The sequence below is a fragment of the Clavelina lepadiformis genome, chromosome 9 (assembly GCF_947623445.1).
Source record: "Clavelina lepadiformis chromosome 9, kaClaLepa1.1, whole genome shotgun sequence".
NCBI lineage: Eukaryota > Metazoa > Chordata > Ascidiacea > Aplousobranchia > Clavelinidae > Clavelina > Clavelina lepadiformis.
Genome location: NC_135248.1, coordinates 3,945,357 through 3,964,304, shown reverse-complemented (window position 1 = coordinate 3,964,304; position 18,948 = coordinate 3,945,357). Strand labels below are relative to the sequence as shown.

General features: G+C 36.2%; 17 non-coding genes across 17 annotated transcripts; all 17 read left to right on the top strand.

Annotated features, from left to right (window-relative positions):
- Positions 1-1,400: 1,400 nt before the first annotated feature.
- Trnah-gug (transfer RNA histidin (anticodon GUG)) lies at positions 1,401-1,472 on the top strand. Its single transcript has one exon. It is a non-coding gene; the product is annotated as a tRNA-His (tRNA).
- Positions 1,473-3,643: 2,171 nt separating this feature from the next.
- On the top strand, positions 3,644-3,715 carry Trnah-gug (transfer RNA histidin (anticodon GUG)). The gene has a single exon. It is a non-coding gene; the product is annotated as a tRNA-His (tRNA).
- Positions 3,716-5,385: 1,670 nt separating this feature from the next.
- Trnam-cau (transfer RNA methionine (anticodon CAU)) lies at positions 5,386-5,457 on the top strand. The gene has a single exon. It is a non-coding gene; the product is annotated as a tRNA-Met (tRNA).
- Positions 5,458-5,822: 365 nt separating this feature from the next.
- Trnam-cau (transfer RNA methionine (anticodon CAU)) lies at positions 5,823-5,894 on the top strand. The gene has a single exon. It is a non-coding gene; the product is annotated as a tRNA-Met (tRNA).
- A 1,380-nt stretch (positions 5,895-7,274) lies between these two features.
- Positions 7,275-7,346, top strand: Trnah-gug (transfer RNA histidin (anticodon GUG)). Its single transcript has one exon. It is a non-coding gene; the product is annotated as a tRNA-His (tRNA).
- Positions 7,347-7,959: 613 nt separating this feature from the next.
- Positions 7,960-8,031, top strand: Trnah-gug (transfer RNA histidin (anticodon GUG)). Its single transcript has one exon. It is a non-coding gene; the product is annotated as a tRNA-His (tRNA).
- A 610-nt stretch (positions 8,032-8,641) lies between these two features.
- On the top strand, positions 8,642-8,713 carry Trnah-gug (transfer RNA histidin (anticodon GUG)). The gene has a single exon. It is a non-coding gene; the product is annotated as a tRNA-His (tRNA).
- A 1,302-nt stretch (positions 8,714-10,015) lies between these two features.
- On the top strand, positions 10,016-10,087 carry Trnah-gug (transfer RNA histidin (anticodon GUG)). Its single transcript has one exon. It is a non-coding gene; the product is annotated as a tRNA-His (tRNA).
- Positions 10,088-10,697: 610 nt separating this feature from the next.
- Trnah-gug (transfer RNA histidin (anticodon GUG)) lies at positions 10,698-10,769 on the top strand. The gene has a single exon. It is a non-coding gene; the product is annotated as a tRNA-His (tRNA).
- Positions 10,770-12,071: 1,302 nt separating this feature from the next.
- Trnah-gug (transfer RNA histidin (anticodon GUG)) lies at positions 12,072-12,143 on the top strand. The gene has a single exon. It is a non-coding gene; the product is annotated as a tRNA-His (tRNA).
- A 1,141-nt stretch (positions 12,144-13,284) lies between these two features.
- Trnah-gug (transfer RNA histidin (anticodon GUG)) lies at positions 13,285-13,356 on the top strand. Its single transcript has one exon. It is a non-coding gene; the product is annotated as a tRNA-His (tRNA).
- Positions 13,357-15,282: 1,926 nt separating this feature from the next.
- Positions 15,283-15,354, top strand: Trnah-gug (transfer RNA histidin (anticodon GUG)). Its single transcript has one exon. It is a non-coding gene; the product is annotated as a tRNA-His (tRNA).
- A 619-nt stretch (positions 15,355-15,973) lies between these two features.
- Positions 15,974-16,045, top strand: Trnah-gug (transfer RNA histidin (anticodon GUG)). The gene has a single exon. It is a non-coding gene; the product is annotated as a tRNA-His (tRNA).
- Positions 16,046-16,655: 610 nt separating this feature from the next.
- Trnah-gug (transfer RNA histidin (anticodon GUG)) lies at positions 16,656-16,727 on the top strand. The gene has a single exon. It is a non-coding gene; the product is annotated as a tRNA-His (tRNA).
- Positions 16,728-17,345: 618 nt separating this feature from the next.
- On the top strand, positions 17,346-17,417 carry Trnah-gug (transfer RNA histidin (anticodon GUG)). Its single transcript has one exon. It is a non-coding gene; the product is annotated as a tRNA-His (tRNA).
- Positions 17,418-18,027: 610 nt separating this feature from the next.
- Positions 18,028-18,099, top strand: Trnah-gug (transfer RNA histidin (anticodon GUG)). The gene has a single exon. It is a non-coding gene; the product is annotated as a tRNA-His (tRNA).
- A 618-nt stretch (positions 18,100-18,717) lies between these two features.
- On the top strand, positions 18,718-18,789 carry Trnah-gug (transfer RNA histidin (anticodon GUG)). Its single transcript has one exon. It is a non-coding gene; the product is annotated as a tRNA-His (tRNA).
- The last annotated feature ends 159 nt before the right edge of the window (positions 18,790-18,948 follow it).

The following is an 18,948-nucleotide window of genomic DNA, read 5'->3' as shown; positions in this document are numbered from 1 at the left end:
TTGTGCGTGCAGTAGGCTACGAGTTATCACTTTAGTATCAGTCTCTTCTTGCTATTACGATCAACGCCGCAACATGTCTTTATGCTGTTGCTGTGACAATGTTTTATCTTGATGTATTCGTTCATACGGTACGACATACAACCACTTCATTACGGAGTTATTGTTCATTTATTAATTATAACTTTATAAAATTAGCATTAACCTAACATAACAACAGTAGCCGAAAGATAACATGTTACATACACCATTTGTTGCTTGGACACAACACCAGGTCGTCTTCTTAATTTCACTTTTTTAACTTTATGTTTAGCAGTTTCTGTGCGTTATAAAATTTGATAAACGAGAAATGAAATATAAGTATTTTAATTAAATACCGTATTCCAGTACTTATATTCACTCATCCATTTTATTTTTCGTCTTCAATGTGGGGGACGAAAAAATTGTGTGGACACAGGTGGTCACAAACATATGATGATCAACAGCATGAATCAATGTAACATTTTATTGTCACAAACTCCCAGGTGGTTTAAATACACATTACTTTATGCCTTAGTCAAAAATGAGAAATGGAATTGCGCTTCTATGAAACTCTAAAGTTTTAAAACTTGCTTGACCTACCACAACATACAATCTACACAAATAACAGTATTTTCAAATGCTACCAATTTATAGCTTTTGTGTTGATACGTTTTCTGAATACTACTATAACCTTACATGAACTGAGTAACAGAAACGTCAAAACACGATTGAAAAATTACATTGTGGGTTTACATCAATATGTTATATTGCGTGTGACATTCTACATTTAACTGGGTTGCTTAGTTGGTAAATTTTAAAAAATGCCAAAAGTCATGTAAACTAGAAAGCTAATATTCACTCGTTCAGCAGAGTGGCGCAGCGGAAGCGTGCTGGGCCCATAACCCAGAGGTCGATGGATCGAAACCATCCTCTGCTACTTATCCAGCTGTGATCGTATAGGCCTAGTGGTTAGTACTACACGTTGTGGCCGTGGCAACCCTGGTTCGAATCCAGGTCACAGCAGATTTTGCTTTTACTGGATTGAGTGATGCAAAGCTGTTCTGTTGCGAAAGTGTAACACAATGTCCACTATCGGCCTTTCAAATCATTGCTTATCAATTAAGCTAAAGTTGCAGATGATCAACAGCATGAATCTATGTAAATTTTTAATGTCGCAATCTCAATAGTGAGTTTATAACATATATAATTGATAACTTAATCATTTTAACTGTGTTGCTTAGTTGGTAAATTTTAAAATATACTAAAATTGATGTAAACTAGAAAGCTAATATTCACTCATTCATCAGAGTGGCGCAGCGGAAGCGTGCTGGGCCCATAACCCAGAGGTCCGTGGATCGAAACCATCCTCTGCTACTTATCCAGCTGTGATCGTATAGTGGTTAGTACTCCACGTTGTGGCCGTGGCAACCCTGGTTCGAATCCAGGTCACAGCAGATTTTGCTTTTACTGGATTGAGTGATGCAAAGCTGTTCTGTTGCTAGAGTCGAACACAATGTCCGATATCGGCCTTTCAAATCAATGCTTATCAATTCAGGTAAAAGTTGCAGATGATCAACAGCATGAAACGAGGCAAATTTTTATTGTCGCAATATCAATAGTGGGTTTTTACATATATAATTGTTAATTTAATCAAAACATGAGTAGTGGAACTGCGTGTTTATAAAACATTAAAGTTATGTATTTATGTAGTTTGTTTGAACTACTAAAACAACATACAATCTCAACAAATAACAGTATTTTCAAATGCTACCAATTTATAGCTTTTGTGTTGATAAGTTTTCTGAATACTACTATAATGTTGTATGAACTGAGTAACAAAAAGGTCAAATACGATTGAAAAATTACATTGGGGTTTACATCAATATGTTATATTGCGTGTGACATTCTACATTTAACTGGGTTGCTTAGTTGGTAAATTTTAAAAAAGGGTAAAATTGATGTAAACTAGAAAGCTAATATTCACTCATTCAGCAAAGTGGCGCAGCGGAAGCGTGCTGGGCCCATAACCCAGAGGTCGATGGATCGAAAACATCCTCTGCTACTTATCCAGCTGTGATCGCATAATGGTTAGTACTCAACGTTGTGGCCGTGGCAACCCTGGTTCGAATCCAGGTCACAGCAAATTTTTCTTTTACTGGATTGAGTGATGCAAAGCTGTTCTGTTGCTAGAGTCGAACACAATGTCCGATATCGGCCTTTCAAATCAATGCTTATCAATTCAGGTAAAAGTTGCAGATGATCAACAGCATGAATCTATGTAAATTTTTAATGTCGCAATCTCAAAAGTGTGTTTATTACATATATACAGTAATTGATAACTTAATCATTTTAACTGTGTTGCTTATTTGGTAAATTTTAAAATATGCTAAAATTGATCTAAACTAGAAAGCTAATATTCACTCATTCAGCAGTGTGGCGCAGCGGAAGCGTGCTGGGCCCATAACCCAGAGGTCGATGGATCGAAACCATCCTCTGCTACTTATCCAGCTGTGATCGCATAATGGTTAGTACTCCACGTTGTGGCCGTGGCAACCCTGGTTCGAATCCAGGTCACAGCAAATTTTTCTTTTACTGGATTGAGTGATGCAAAGCTGTTCTGTTGCTAGAGTCGAACACAATGTCCGATATCGGCCTTTCAAATCAATGCTTATCAATTCAGCTAAAACTTGCAGATGATCAACAGCATGAATCTATGTAAATTTTTAATGTCGCAATCTCAAAAGTGAGTTTGCTACATATATACAGTAATTGATAACTTAATCATTTTAACTGTGTTGCTTAGTTGGTAAATTTTAAAATATGCTAAAATTGATTTAAACTAGAAAGCTAATATTCACTCATTCAGCAGTGTGGCGCAGCGGAAGCGTGCTGGGCCCATAACCCAGAGGTCGATGGATCGAAACCATCCTCTGCTACTTATCCAGCTGTGATCGTATAGTCGTTAGTACTCCACGTTGTGGCCGTGGCAACCCTGGTTCGAATCCAGGTCACAGCAGATTTTGCTTTTACTGGATTGAGTGATGCAAAGCTGTTCTGTTGCTAGAGTCGAACACAATGTCCGATATCGGCCTTTCAAATCAATGCTTATCAATTCAGCTAAAAGTTGCAGATGATCAACAGCATGAATCGATGCAAATTTTTATTGTCGCAATCTCAATAGTGGGTTTATTACATATATAATTGATAACTTAATCAACACATGAGTAGTGGAACTGCGTGTTTATGAAACATTAAAGTTATGTAGTTTGTTTGAACTACTAACACAACATACAATCTACACAAATAACAGTATTTTCAAATGCTACCAATTTATAGCTTTTGTGTTGATAAGTTTTCTGAATACTACTATAATGTTGTATGAACTGAGTAACAAAAAGGTCAAAATACGATTGAAAAATTACATTGGGGTTTACATCAATATGTTATATTGCGTGTGACATTCTACATTTAACTGGGTTGCTTAGTTGGTAAATTTAAAAAAAGGCTAAATTGATGCAAACTAGAAAGCTAATATTCACTCATTCAGCAGAGTGGCGCAGCGGAAGCGTGCTAGGCCCATAACCCAGAGGTCGATGGATCGAAACCATCCTCTGCTACTTATCCAGCTGTGATCGTATAGTGGTTAGTACTCCACGTTGTGGCCGTGGCAACCCTGGTTCGAATCCAGGTCACAGCAGATTTTGCTTTTACTGGATTGAGTGATGCAAAGCTGTTCTGTTGCTAGAGTCGAACACAATGTCCGATATCGGCCTTTCAAATCAATGCTTATCAATTCAGGTAAAAGTTGCAGATGATCAACAGCATGAATCGATGCAAATTTTTATTGTCGCAATTTCAATAATGGGTTTATTACATATATAATTGATAATTTAATCAAAACATGAGTAGTGGAACTGCGTGTTTATAAAACATTAAAGTTATGTATTTATGTAGTTTGTTTGAACTACTAACACAACATACAATCTACACAAATAACAGTATTTTCAAATGCTACCAATTTATAGCTTTTGTGTTGATAAGTTTTCTGAATACTACTATAATGTTGTATGAACTGAGTAACAAAAAGGTCAAAATACGATTGAAAAATTACATTGGAGTTTACATAAAATATGTTATATTGCGTGTGACATTTTACATTTAACTGGGTTGCTTAGTTGGTAAATTTTAAAAAAGGGTAAAATTGATGTAAACTAGAAAGCTAATATTCACTCATTCAGCAGAGTGGCGCAGCGGAAGCGTGCTGGGCCCATAACCCAGAGGTCGATGGAACGAAACCATCCTCTGCTACTTATCCAGCTGTGATCGTATAGGCCTAGTGGTTAGTACTACACGTTGTGGCCGTGGCAACCCTGGTTCGAATCCAGGTCACAGCAGATTTTGCTTTTACTGGATTGAGTGATGCAAAGCTGTTCTGTTGCTAGAGTCGAACACAATGTCCGATATCGGCCTTTCAAATCAATGCTTATCAATTCAGGTAAAAGTTGCAGATGATCAACAGCATGAATCGAGGCAAATTTTTATTGTCGCAATATCAATAATGGGTTTTTACATATATAATTGATAATTTAATCAAAACATGAGTAGTGGAACTGCGTGTTTATAAAACATTAAAGTTATGTATTTATGTAGTTTGTTTGAACTACTAACACAACATACAATCTCAACAAATAACAGTATTTTCAAATGCTACCAATTTATAGCTTTTGTGTTGATAAGTTTTCTGAATACTACTATAACGTTGTATGAACTGAGTAACAAAAAGGTCAAATACGATTGAAAAATTACATTGGGGTTTACATCAATATGTTATATTGCGTGTGACATTCTACATTTAACTGGGTTGCTTAGTTGGTAAATTTTAAAAAAGGGTAAAATTGATGTAAACTAGAAAGCTAATATTCACTCATTCAGCAAAGTGGCGCAGCGGAAGCGTGCTGGGCCCATAACCCAGAGGTCGATGGATCGAAAACATCCTCTGCTACTTATCCAGCTGTGATCGCATAATGGTTAGTACTCCACGTTGTGGCCGTGGCAACCCTGGTTCGAATCCAGGTCACAGCAAATTTTTCTTTTACTGGATTGAGTGATGCAAAGCTGTTCTGTTGCTAGAGTCGAACACAATGTCCGATATCGGCCTTTCAAATCAATGCTTATCAATTCAGCTAAAAGTTGCAGATGATCAACAGCATGAATCTATGTAAATTTTTAATGTCGCAATCTCAAAAGTGAGTTTGCTACATATATACAGTAATTGATAACTTAATCATTTTAACTGTGTTGCTTATTTGGTAAATTTTAAAATATGCTAAAATTGATCTAAACTAGAAAGCTAATATTCACTCATTCAGCAGTGTGGCGCAGCGGAAGCGTGCTGGGCCCATAACCCAGAGGTCGATGGTTCGAAACCATCCTCTGCTACTTATACAGTTGTGATCGTATAGTCGTTAGTACTCCACGTTGTGGCCGTGGCATCCCTGGTTCGAATCCAGGTCACAGCAAATTTTGCTTTTACTGGATTGAGTGATGCAAAGCTGTTCTGTTGCTAGAGTCGAACACAATGTCCGATATCGGCCTTTCAAATCAATGCTTATCAATTCAGGTAAAAGTTGCAGATGATCAACAGCATGAATCTATGTAAATTTTTAATGTCGCAATCTCAAAAGTGAGTTTGCTACATATATGCAGTAATTGATAACTTAATCATTTTAACTGTGTTGCTTATTTGGTAAATTTTAAAATATGCTAAAATTGATCTAAACTAGAAAGCTAATATTCACTCATTCAGCAGTGTGGCGCAGCGGAAGCGTGCTGGGCCCATAACCCAGAGGTCGATGGTTCGAAACCATCCTCTGCTACTTATACAGCTGTGATCGTATAGTCGTTAGTACTCCACGTTGTGGCCGTGGCAACCCTGGTTCGAATCCAGGTCACAGCAGATTTTGCTTTTACTGGATTGAGTGATGCAAAGCTGTTCTGTTGCTAGAGTCGAACACAATGTCCGATATCGGCCTTTCAAATCAATGCTTATCAATTCAGGTAAAAGTTGCAGATGATCAACAGCATGAATCGATGCAAATTTTTATTGTCGCAATCTCAATAGTGGGTTTATTACATATATAATTGATAACTTAATCAACACATGAGTAGTGGAACTGCGTGTTTATGAAACATTAAAGTTATGTAGTTTGTTTGAACTACTAACACAACATACAATCTACACAAATAACAGTATTTTCAAATGCTACCAATTTATAGCTTTTGTGTTGATAAGTTTTCTGAATACTACTATAATGTTGTATGAACTGAGTAACAAAATGGTCAAAATACGATTGAAAAATTACATTGGAGTTTACATAAAATATGTTATATTGCGTGTGACATTTTACATTTAACTGGGTTGCTTAGTTGGTAAATTTTAAAAAAGGGTAAAATTGATGTAAACTAGAAAGCTAATATTCACTCATTCAGCAGAGTGGCGCAGCGGAAGCGTGCTGGGCCCATAACCCAGAGTTCGATGGATCGAAACCATCCTCTGCTACTTATCCAGCTGTGATCGTATAGGCCTAGTGGTTAGTACTACACGTTGTGGCCGTGGCAACCCTGGTTCGAATCCAGGTCACAGCAGATTTTGCTTTTACTGGATTGAGTGATGCAAAGCTGTTCTGTTGCTAGAGTCGAACACAATGTCCGATATCGGCCTTTCAAATCAATGCTTATCAATTCAGGTAAAAGTTGCAGATGATCAACAGCATGAATCGATGCAAATTTTTATTGTCGCAATCTCAATAGTGGGTTTATTACATATATAATTGATAACTTAATCAAAACATGAGTATAGTGGAACTGCGTGTTTATGAAACATTAAAGTTATGTAGTTTGTTTGAACTACTAACACAACATACAATCTCAACAAATAACAATATTTTTAAATGCTACCAATTTATAGCTTTTGTATTGATAAGTTTTCTGAATACTACTATAATGTTGTATGAACTGAGTAACAAAAAGGTCAAAATACGATTGAAAAATTACATTGGGATTTACATCAATATGTTATATTGCGTGTGACATTCTACATTTAACTGGGTTGCTTAGTTGGTAAATTTTAAAAAAGGCTAAATTGATGTAAACTAGAAAGCTAATATTCACTCATTCAGCAGAGTGGCGCAGCGGAAGCGTGCTGGGCCCATAACCCAGAGGTCGAAGGATCGAAACCATCCTCTGCTACTTATCCAGCTGTGATCGTATAGTGGTTAGTACTCCACGTTGTGGCCGTGGCAACCCTGGTTCGAATCCAGGTCACAGCAGATTTTGCTTTTACTGGATTGAGTGATGCAAAGCTGTTCTGTTGCTAGAGTCGAACACAATGTCCGATATCGGCCTTTCAAATCAATGCTTATCAATTCAGGTAAAAGTTGCAGATGATCAACAGCATGAATCGATGCAAATTTTTATTGTCGCAATCTCAATAGTGGGTTTATTACATATATAATTGATAACTTAATCAAAACATGAGTATAGTGGAACTGCGTGTTTATGAAACATTAAAATTATGTAGTTTGTTTGAACTACTAACACAACATACAATCTCAACAAATAACAGTATTTTCAAATGCTACCAATTTATAGCTTTTGTGTTGATAAGTTTTCTGAATACTACTATAATGTTGTATGAACTGAGTAACAAAAAGGTCAAAATACGATTGAAAAATTACATTGGAGTTTACATAAAATATGTTATATTGCGTGTGACATTCTACATTTAACTGGGTTGCTTAGTTGGTAAATTTTAAAAAAGGGTAAAATTGATGTAAACTAGAAAGCTAATATTGACTCATTCAGCAGAGTGGCGCAGCGGAAGCGTGCTGGGCCCATAACCCAGAGGTCGAAGGATCGAAACCATCCTCTGCTACTTATCCAGCTGTGATCGTATAGTGGTTAGTACTCCACGTTGTGGCCGTGGCAACCCTGGTTCGAATCCAGGTCACAGCAGATTTTGCTTTTACTGGATTGAGTGATGCAAAGCTGTTCTGTTGCTAGAGTCGAACACAATGTCCGATATCGGCCTTTCAAATCAATGCTTATCAATTCAGGTAAAAGTTGCAGATGATCAACAGCATGAATCGATGCAAATTTTTATTGTTGCAATCTCAATAGTGGGTTTATTACATATATAATTGATAACTTAATCAAAACATGAGCAGTGGAACTGCGTGTTTATGAAACATTAAAGTTATGTAGTTTGTTTGAACTACTAACACAACATACAATCTACACAAATAACAGTATTTTCAAATGCTACCAATTTATAGCTTTTGTGTTGATAAGTTTTCTGAATACTACTATAATGTTGTATGAACTGAGTAAAAAAAAAGTCAAAATACGATTGAATAATTACATTGGGATTTACATAAAATATGGTATATTGCGTGTGACAATTTACATTTAACTGGGTTGCTTAGTTGGTAAATTTTAAAAAAGGCTAAATTGATGTAAACTAGAAAGCTAATATTCACTCATTCAGCAGAGTGGCGCAGCGGAAGCGTGCTGGGCCCATAACCCAGAGGTCGAAGGATCGAAACCATCCTCTGCTACTTATCCAGCTGTGATCGTATAGTGGTTAGTACTCCACGTTGTGGCCGTGGCAACCCTGGTTCGAATCCAGGTCACAGCAGATTTTGCTTTTACTGGATTGAGTGATGCAAAGCTGTTCTGTTGCTAGAGTCGAACACAATGTCAGATATCGGCCTTTCAAATCAATGCTTATCAATTCAGGTAAAAGTTGCAGATGATCAACAGCATGAATCGATGCAAATTTTTATTGTCGCAATCTCAATAGTGGGTTTATTACATATATAATTGATAATTTAATCAAAACATGAGTAGTGGAATTGCGTGTTTATAAAACATTAAAGTTATGTATTTATGTAGTTTGTTTGAACTACTAACACAACATACAATCTACACAAATAACAGCATTTTCAAATGCTACCAATTTATAGCTTTTGTGTTGATAAGTTTTCTGAATACTACTATAATGTTGTATGAACTGAGTAACTAAAAGGACAAAATACGATTGAAAAATTACATTGGGGTTTACATCAATATGTTATATTGCGTGTGACATTCTACATTTAACTGGGTTGCTTAGTTGGTAAATTTTAAAAAAGGGTAAAATTGATGTAAACTATAAAGCTAATATTCACTCATTCAGCAGAGTGGCGCAGCGGAAGCGTGCTGGGCCCATAACCCAGAGGTCGATGGATCGAAACCATCCTCTGCTACTTATCCAGCTATGATCGTATAGTGGTTAGTACTCCACGTTGTGGCCGTGGCAACCCTGGTTCGAATCCAGGTCACAGCAGATTTTGCTTTTACTGGATTGAGTGATGCAAAGCTGTTCTGTTGCTAGAGTCGAACACAATGTCCGATATCGGCCTTTCAAATCAATGCTTATCAATTCAGGTAAAAGTTGCAGATGATCAACAGCATGAATCGATGCAAATTTTTATTGTCGCAATCTCAATAGTGGGTTTATTACATATATAATTGATAACTTAATCAAAACATGAGTATAGTGGAACTGCGTGTTTATGAAACATTAAAGTTATGTAGTTTGTTTGAATTACTAACACAACATACAATCTACACAAATAACACTATTTTTAAATGCTACCAATTTATAGCTTTTGTATTGATAAGTTTTCTGAATACTACTATAATGTTGTATGAACTGAGTAACAAAAAGGTCAAAATACGATTGAAAAATTACATTGGGGTTTACATCAATATGTTATATTGCGTGTGACATTCTACATTTAACTGGGTTGCTTAGTTGGTAAATTTTAAAAAAGGGTAAAATTGATGTAAATTAGAAAGCTAATATTCACTCATTCAGCAGAGTGGCGCAGCGGAAGCGTGCTGGGCCCATAACCCAGAGGTCGAAGGATCGAAACCATCCTCTGCTACTTATCCAGCTGTGATCGTATAGTGGTTAGTACTCCACGTTGTGGCCGTGGCAACCCTGGTTCGAATCCAGGTCACAGCAGATTTTGCTTTTACTGGATTGAGTGATGCAAAGCTGTTCTGTTGCTAGAGTCGAACACAATGTCCGATATCGGCCTTTCAAATCAATGCTTATCAATTCAGGTAAAAGTTGCAGATGATCAACAGCATGAATCGATGCAAATTTTTATTGTTGCAATCTCAATAGTGGGTTTATTACATATATAATTGATAACTTAATCAAAACATGAGTAGTGGAACTGCGTGTTTATGAAACATTAAAGTTATGTAGTTTGTTTGAACTACTAACACAACATACAATCTACACAAATAACAGTATTTTCAAATGCTACCAATTTATAGCTTTTGTGTTGATAAGTTTTCTGAATACTACTATAATGTTGTATGAAATGAGTAAAAAAAAAGTCAAAATACGATTGAATAATTACATTGGGGTTTACATAAAATATGGTATATTGCGTGTGACATTTTACATTTAACTGGGTTGCTTAGTTGGTAAATTTTAAAAAAGGCTAAATTGATGTAAACTAGAAAGCTAATATTCACTCATTCAGCAGAGTGGCGCAGCGGAAGCGTGCTGGGCCCATAACCCAGAGGTCGAAGGATCGAAACCATCCTCTGCTACTTATCCAGCTGTGATCGTATAGTGGTTAGTACTCCACGTTGTGGCCGTGGCAACCCTGGTTCGAATCCAGGTCACAGCAGATTTTGCTTTTACTGGATTGAGTGATGCAAAGCTGTTCTGTTGCTAGAGTCGAACACAATGTCCGATATCGGCCTTTCAAATCAATGCTTAACAATTCAGGTAAAAGTTGCAGATGATAAACAGCATGAATCGATGCAAATTTTTATTGTCGCAATCTCAATAGTGGGTTTATTACATATATAATTGATAATTTAATCAAAACATGAGTAGTGGAACTGCGTGTTTATAAAACATTAAAGTTATGTATTTATGTAGTTTGTTTGAACTACTAACACAACATACAATCTACACAAATAACAGTATTTTCAAATGCTACCAATTTATAGCTTTTGTGTTGATAAGTTTTCTGAATACTACTATAATGTTGTATGAACTGAGTAACAAAAAGGACAAAATACGATTGAAAAATTACATTGGGGTTTACATCAATATGTTATATTGCGTGTGACATTCTACATTTAACTGGGTTGCTTAGTTGGTAAATTTTAAAAAAGGGTAAAATTGATGTAAACTAGAAAGCTAATATTCACTCATTCAGCAGAGTGGCGCAGCGGAAGCGTGCTGGGCCCATAACCCAGAGGTCGATGGATCGAAACCATCCTCTGCTACTTATCCAGCTATGATCGTATAGTGGTTAGTACTCCACGTTGTGGCCGTGGCAACCCTGGTTCGAATCCAGGTCACAGCAGATTTTGCTTTTACTGGATTGAGTGATGCAAAGCTGTTCTGTTGCTAGAGTCGAACACAATGTCAGATATCGGCCTTTCAAATCAATGCTTATCAATTCAGCTAAAAGTTGCAAATGATCAACAGCATCAATCGATGCAAATTTTTATTGTCGCAATCTCAATAGTGGGTTTATTACATATATAATTGATAACTTAATCAAAACATGAGTATAGTGGAACTGCGTGTTTATGAAACATTAAAGTTATGTAGTTTGTTTGAACTACTAACACAACATACAATCTACACAAATAACAGTATTTTCAAATGCTACCAATTTATAGCTTTTGTGTTGATAAGTTTTCTGAATACTACTATAATGTTGTATGAACTGAGTAACAAAAAGGTCAAAATACGATTGAAAAATTACATTGGAGTTTACATAGAATATGTTATATTGCGTGTGACATTCTACATTTAACTGGGTTGCTTAGTTGGTAAATTTAAAAAAAGGCTAAATTGATGTAAACTAGAAAGCTAATATTCACTCATTCAGCAGAGTGGCGCAGCGGAAGCGTGCTGGGCCCATAACCCAGAGGTCGAAGGATCGAAACCATCCTCTGCTACTTATCCAGCTGTGATCGTATAGTGGTTAGTACTCCACGTTGTGGCCGTGGCAACCCTGGTTCGAATCCAGGTCACAGCAGATTTTGCTTTTACTGGATTGAGTGATGCAAAGCTGTTCTGTTGCTAGAGTCGAACACAATGTCCGATATCGGCCTTTCAAATCAATGCTTATCAATTCAGGTAAAAGTTGCAGATGATCAACAGCATGAATCGATGCAAATTTTTATTGTCGCAATCTCAATAGTGGGTTTATTACATATATAATTGATAATTTAATCAAAACATGAGTAGTGGAACTGCGTGTTTATAAAATATTAAAGTTATGTATTTATGTAGTTTGTTTGAACTACTAACACAACATACAATCTACACAAATAACAGTATTTTCAAATGCTACCAATTTATAGCTTTTGTGTTGATAAGTTTTCTGAATACTACTATAATGTTGTATGAACTGAGTAACAAAAAGGTCAAAATACGATTGAATAATTGAAAACATTGGAAATAATTGAAACATTGGGGTTTACATCAATATGTTATATTGCGTGTGACATTCTACATTTAACTGGGTTGCTTAGTTGGTAAATCTTAGTTGATTTTGCTTTTCCTGGATTGAGTGATGCAAAGCTGTTCTGTTGCTAGAGTCGAACACAATGTCCGATATCGGCCTTTCAAATCAATGCTTATCAATTCAGGTAAAAGTTGCAGATGATCAACAGCATGAATCGATGCAAATTTTTATTGTCGCAATTTCAATAATGGGTTTATTACATATATAATTGATAATTTAATCAAAACATGAGTAGTGGAACTGCGTGTTTATGAAACATTAAAGTTATGTATTTATGTATTTATGTAGTTTGTTTGAACTACTAACACAACACACAATCTCAACAAATAACAGTATTTTCAAATGCTACCAATTTATAGCTTTTGTGTTGATAAGTTTTCTGAATACTACTATAATGTTGTATGAACTGAGTAACAAAAAGGACAAAATACGATAGAAAAATTACATTGGGGTTTACATCAATATGTTATATTGCGTGTGACATTCTACATTTAACTGGGTTGCTTAGTTGGTAAATTTTAAAAAAGGGTAAAATTGATGTAAACTAGAAAGCTAATATTCACTCATTCAGCAGAGTGGCGCAGCGGAAGCGTGCTCGGCCCATAACCCAGAGGTCGATGGATCGAAACCATCCTCTGCTACTTATCCAGCTGTGATCGTATAGTGGTTAGTACTCCACGTTGTGGCCGTGGCAACCCTGGTTCGAATCCAGGTCACAGCAGATTTTGCTTTTACTGGATTGAGTGATGCAAAGCTGTTCTGTTGCTAGAGTCGAAAACAATGTCCGATATCGGCCTTTCAAATCAATGCTTATCAATTCAGGTAAAAGTTGCAGATGATCAACAGCATGAATCGATGCAAATTTTTATTGTCGCAATCTCAATAGTGGGTTTATTACATATATAATTGATAACTTAATCAAAACATGAGTATAGTGGAACTGCGTGTTTATGAAACATTAACACTAGAACGGCCGGAAAACAAGTTTACCTCTAACGGCCGATGGTGTCGAAAACGACACCATCCTTAAAAATGTACTTTTTGATTTAATTTAGCGAAAAACTCAAAACTAAATACTTCCGTAATGAATTTAGGATGTATTTTGCTTGTTCAGTAGAAACAAAAACTAACATATCTACCGCAATTCGACCTTTGATGACGTTGCACACATTTGTAAGAAACGAAAAAAAAACAATATTTATCAGTTGAAACATAAACAATCATTATTCTGATGGTAGGTATCTTAACAAAACGCTAACTATTGCAGAAAAAGCTCATATGTTTCCCACACACAATGTGATAAGTCTTTAGAGTTTACAGCAGGACCCATGTTGATCTATTTACGTCGTGCAGTTTTTGCATTGTGTAAGTTTCCAGTCGCCGTTACCACACAATCCGCAAGTTGGCCTGTTGCAGTGACTTAAACTGTAATTATATAATTTTACGACTTTCTTCCGCACATTTCCTTCGCTTTCCAGATGTTCTTCTCTGCGCTGGGTTCACTTCTCTTTGGACCACCTGCTTCCGCTTCACCGCGTAAGCATCCGTCAACCCCTCCGTAAGCTGGAGTATGAAGCTTCGTCGGCCGATTTTGCTACCGAAACATTTTCTGTGCAGAATCCAGGAATTTAGCTCTACTATGTACAGTAGTTTTGTCCTAACAGCCAAAGGTCATCGTCTACTTGATGCATGAGTTGTGTATTTTCTCGCCGTTTGGTCGAAAACGTCCACGCCTACCTTGTTTTGTTTTGGCCTACACTACAGTTTATAGCCTAGCTCTGCTAATAGCGTATGGCATACAATCCATACGTTGCACAAAAACTGTCGTGTGAATTTTACAGTTCGCCTTCGCTGCAAAGCAAAGCGAGTTTGTATTGTGCAAATGTACATGGACAAAGTACGTTTAGGATATCATAAACTCTCCGTAAAAGCTGTATCTAAATTAGATAAACAATCACTTGAAAAGATAAAACTGGGCTAATCTCAAGTATATGTTAGTTGCAAGTGCAATCGTGCGAAGTAAAAAAATGTTGTAGTTTACTGGACCTCTAAAACCATCTTGGTGTCGATTTCGACACCTCGGCCGTTGAAGGTATAACAGGTTGTAAAAAATAAATCGAAAATCAAATTTCGGTAAATATTACTTATACATACTCTTTCAAGAAAGTTAGGAAGCTACTGAAAATTTTATATCGTTGCAACTGCTTTTACTAAAAAAAAATATACATCAAAATTCAAAAAGTGTCGATTTCGACACCTCGGCCGTTCTAGTGTTAAAGTTATGTAGTTTGTTTGAACTACTAACACAACATACAATCTCAACAAAGAACAGTATTTTTAAATGCTACCAATTTATAGCTTTTGTATTGATAAGTTTTCTGAATACTACTATAATGTTGTATGAACTGAGTAACCAAAAGGTCAAAATACGATTGAAAAATTACATTGGGGTTTACATCAATATGTTATATTGCGTGTGACATTCTACATTTAACTGGGTTGCTTAGTTGGTAAATTTTAAAAAAGGCTAAATTGATGTAAACTAGAAAGCTAATATTCACTCATTCAGCAGAGTGGCGCAGCGGAAGCGTGCTGGGCCCATAACCCAGAGGTCGAAGGATCGAAACCATCCTCTGCTACTTATCCAGCTGTGATCGTATAGTGGTTAGTACTCCACGTTGTGGCCGTGGCAACCCTGGTTCGAATCCAGGTCACAGCAGATTTTGCTTTTACTGGATTGAGTGATGCAAAGCTGTTCTGTTGCTAGAGTCGAACACAATGTCCGATATCGGCCTTTCAAATCAATGCTTATCAATTAAGGTAAAAGTTGCAGATGATCAACAGCATGAATCGATGCAAATTTTTATTGTCGCAATCTCAATAGTGGGTTTATTACATATATAATTGATAACTTAATCAAAACATGAGTAGTGGAACTGCGTGTTTATGAAACATTAAAGTTATGTATTTATGTAGTTTGTTTGAACTACTAACACAACATACAATCTACACATATAACAGTATTTTCAAATGCTACCAATTTATAGCTTTTGTGTTGATAAGTTTTCTGAATACTACTATAATGTTGTATGAACTGAGTAACAAAAAGGTCAAAATACGATTGAAAAATTACATTGGAGTTTACATAAAATATGTTATATTGCGTGTGACATTCTACATTTAACTGGGTTGCTTAGTTGGTAAATTTTAAAAAAGGGTAAAATTGATGTAAACTAGAAAGCTAATATTGACTCATTCAGCAGAGTGGCGCAGCGGAAGCGTGCTGGGCCCATAACCCAGAGGTCGAAGGATCGAAACCATCCTCTGCTACTTATCCAGCTGTGATCGTATAGTGGTTAGTACTCCACGTTGTGGCCGTGGCAACCCTGGTTCGAATCCAGGTCACAGCAGATTTTGCTTTTACTGGATTGAGTGATGCAAAGCTGTTCTGTTGCTAGAGTCGAACACAATGTCCGATATCGGCCTTTCAAATCAATGCTTATCAATTCAGGTAAAAGTTGCAGATGATCAACAGCATGAATCGATGCAAATTTTTATTGTTGCAATCTCAATAGTGGGTTTATTACATATATAATTGATAACTTAATCAAAACATGAGCAGTGGAACTGCGTGTTTATGAAACATTAAAGTTATGTAGTTTGTTTGAACTACTAACACAACATACAATCTACACAAATAACAGTATTTTCAAATGCTACCAATTTATAGCTTTTGTGTTGATAAGTTTTCTGAATACTACTATAATGTTGTATGAACTGAGTAAAAAAAAAGTCAAAATACGATTGAATAATTACATTGGGATTTACATAAAATATGGTATATTGCGTGTGACAATTTACATTTAACTGGGTTGCTTAGTTGGTAAATTTTAAAAAAGGCTAAATTGATGTAAACTAGAAAGCTAATATTCACTCATTCAGCAGAGTGGCGCAGCGGAAGCGTGCTGGGCCCATAACCCAGAGGTCGAAGGATCGAAACCATCCTCTGCTACTTATCCAGCTGTGATCGTATAGTGGTTAGTACTCCACGTTGTGGCCGTGGCAACCCTGGTTCGAATCCAGGTCACAGCAGATTTTGCTTTTACTGGATTGAGTGATGCAAAGCTGTTCTGTTGCTAGAGTCGAACACAATGTCAGATATCGGCCTTTCAAATCAATGCTTATCAATTCAGGTAAAAGTTGCAGATGATCAACAGCATGAATCGATGCAAATTTTTATTGTCGCAATCTCAATAGTGGGTTTATTACATATATAATTGATAATTTAATCAAAAAATGAGTAGTGGAATTGCGTGTTTATAAAACATTAAAGTTATGTATTTATGTAGTTTGTTTGAACTACTAACACAACATACAATCTACACAAATAACAGCATTTTCAAATGCTACCAATTTATAGCTTTTGTGTTGATAAGTTTTCTGAATACTACTATAATGTTGTATGAACTGAGTAACTAAAAGGACAAAATACGATTGAAAAATTACATTGGGGTTTACATCAATATGTTATATTGCGTGTGACATTCTACATTTAACTGGGTTGCTTAGTTGGTAAATTTTAAAAAAGGGTAAAATTGATGTAAACTAGAAAGCTAATATTCACTCATTCAGCAGAGTGGCGCAGCGGAAGCGTGCTGGGCCCATAACCCAGAGGTCGAAGGATCGAAACCATCCTCTGCTACTTATCCAGCTGTGATCGTATAGTGGTTAGTACTCCACGTTGTGGCCGTGGCAACCCTGGTTCGAATCCAGGTCACAGCAGATTTTGCTTTTACTGGATTGAGTGATGCAAAGCTGTTCTGTTGCTAGAGTCGAACACAATGTCCGATATCGGCCTTTCAAATCAATGCTTATCAATTCAGGTAAAAGTTGCAGATGATCAACAGCATGAATCGATGCAAATTTTTATTGTTGCAATCTCAATAGTGGGTTTATTACATATATAATTGATAACTTAATCAAAACATGAGCAGTGGAACTGCGTGTTTATGAAACATTAAAGTTATGTAGTTTGTTTGAACTACTAACACAACATACAATCTACACAAATAACAGTATTTTCAAATGCTACCAATTTATAGCTTTTGTGTTGATAAGTTTTCTGAATACTACTATAATGTTGTATGAACTGAGTAAAAAAAAAGTCAAAATACGATTGAATAATTACATTGGGATTTACATAAAATATGGTATATTGCGTGTGACAATTTACATTTAACTGGGTTGCTTAGTTGGTAAATTTTAAAAAAGGCTAAATTGATGTAAACTAGAAAGCTAATATTCACTCATTCAGCAGAGTGGCGCAGCGGAAGCGTGCTGGGCCCATAACCCAGAGGTCGAAGGATCGAAACCATCCTCTGCTACTTATCCAGCTGTGATCGTATAGTGGTTAGTACTCCACGTTGTGGCCGTGGCAACCCTGGTTCGAATCCAGGTCACAGCAGATTTTGCTTTTACTGGATTGAGTGATGCAAAGCTGTTCTGTTGCTAGAGTCGAACACAATGTCAGATATCGGCCTTTCAAATCAATGCTTATCAATTCAGGTAAAAGTTGCAGATGATCAACAGCATGAATCGATGCAAATTTTTATTGTCGCAATCTCAATAGTGGGTTTATTACATATATAATTGATAATTTAATCAAAACATGAGTAGTGGAATTGCGTGTTTATAAAACATTAAAGTTATGTATTTATGTAGTTTGTTTGAACTACTAACACAACATACAATCTACACAAATAACACTATTTTTAAATCCTACCAATTTATAGCTTTTGTATTGATAAGTTTTCTGAATACTACTATAATGTTGTATGAACTGAGTAACAAAAAGGTCAAAATACGATTGAAAAATTACATTGGGGTTTACATCAATATGTTATATTGCGTGTGACATTCTACATTTAACTGGGTTGCTTAGTTGGTAAATTTTAAAAAAGGGTAAAATTGATGTAAACTAGAAAGCTAATATTGACTCATTCAGCAGAGTGGCGCAGCGGAAGCGTGCTGGGCCCATAACCCAGAGGTCGAAGGATCGAAACCATCCTCTGCTACTTATCCAGCTGTGATCGTATAGTGGTTAGTACTCCACGTTGTGGCCGTGGCAACCCTGGTTCGAATCCAGGTCACAGCAGATTTTGCTTTTACTGGATTGAGTGATGCAAAGCTGTTCTGTTGCTAGAGTCGAACACAATGTCCGATATCGGCCTTTCAAATCAATGCTTATCAATTCAGGTAAAAGTTGCAGATGATCAACAGCATGAATCGATGCAAATTTTTATTGTTGCAATCT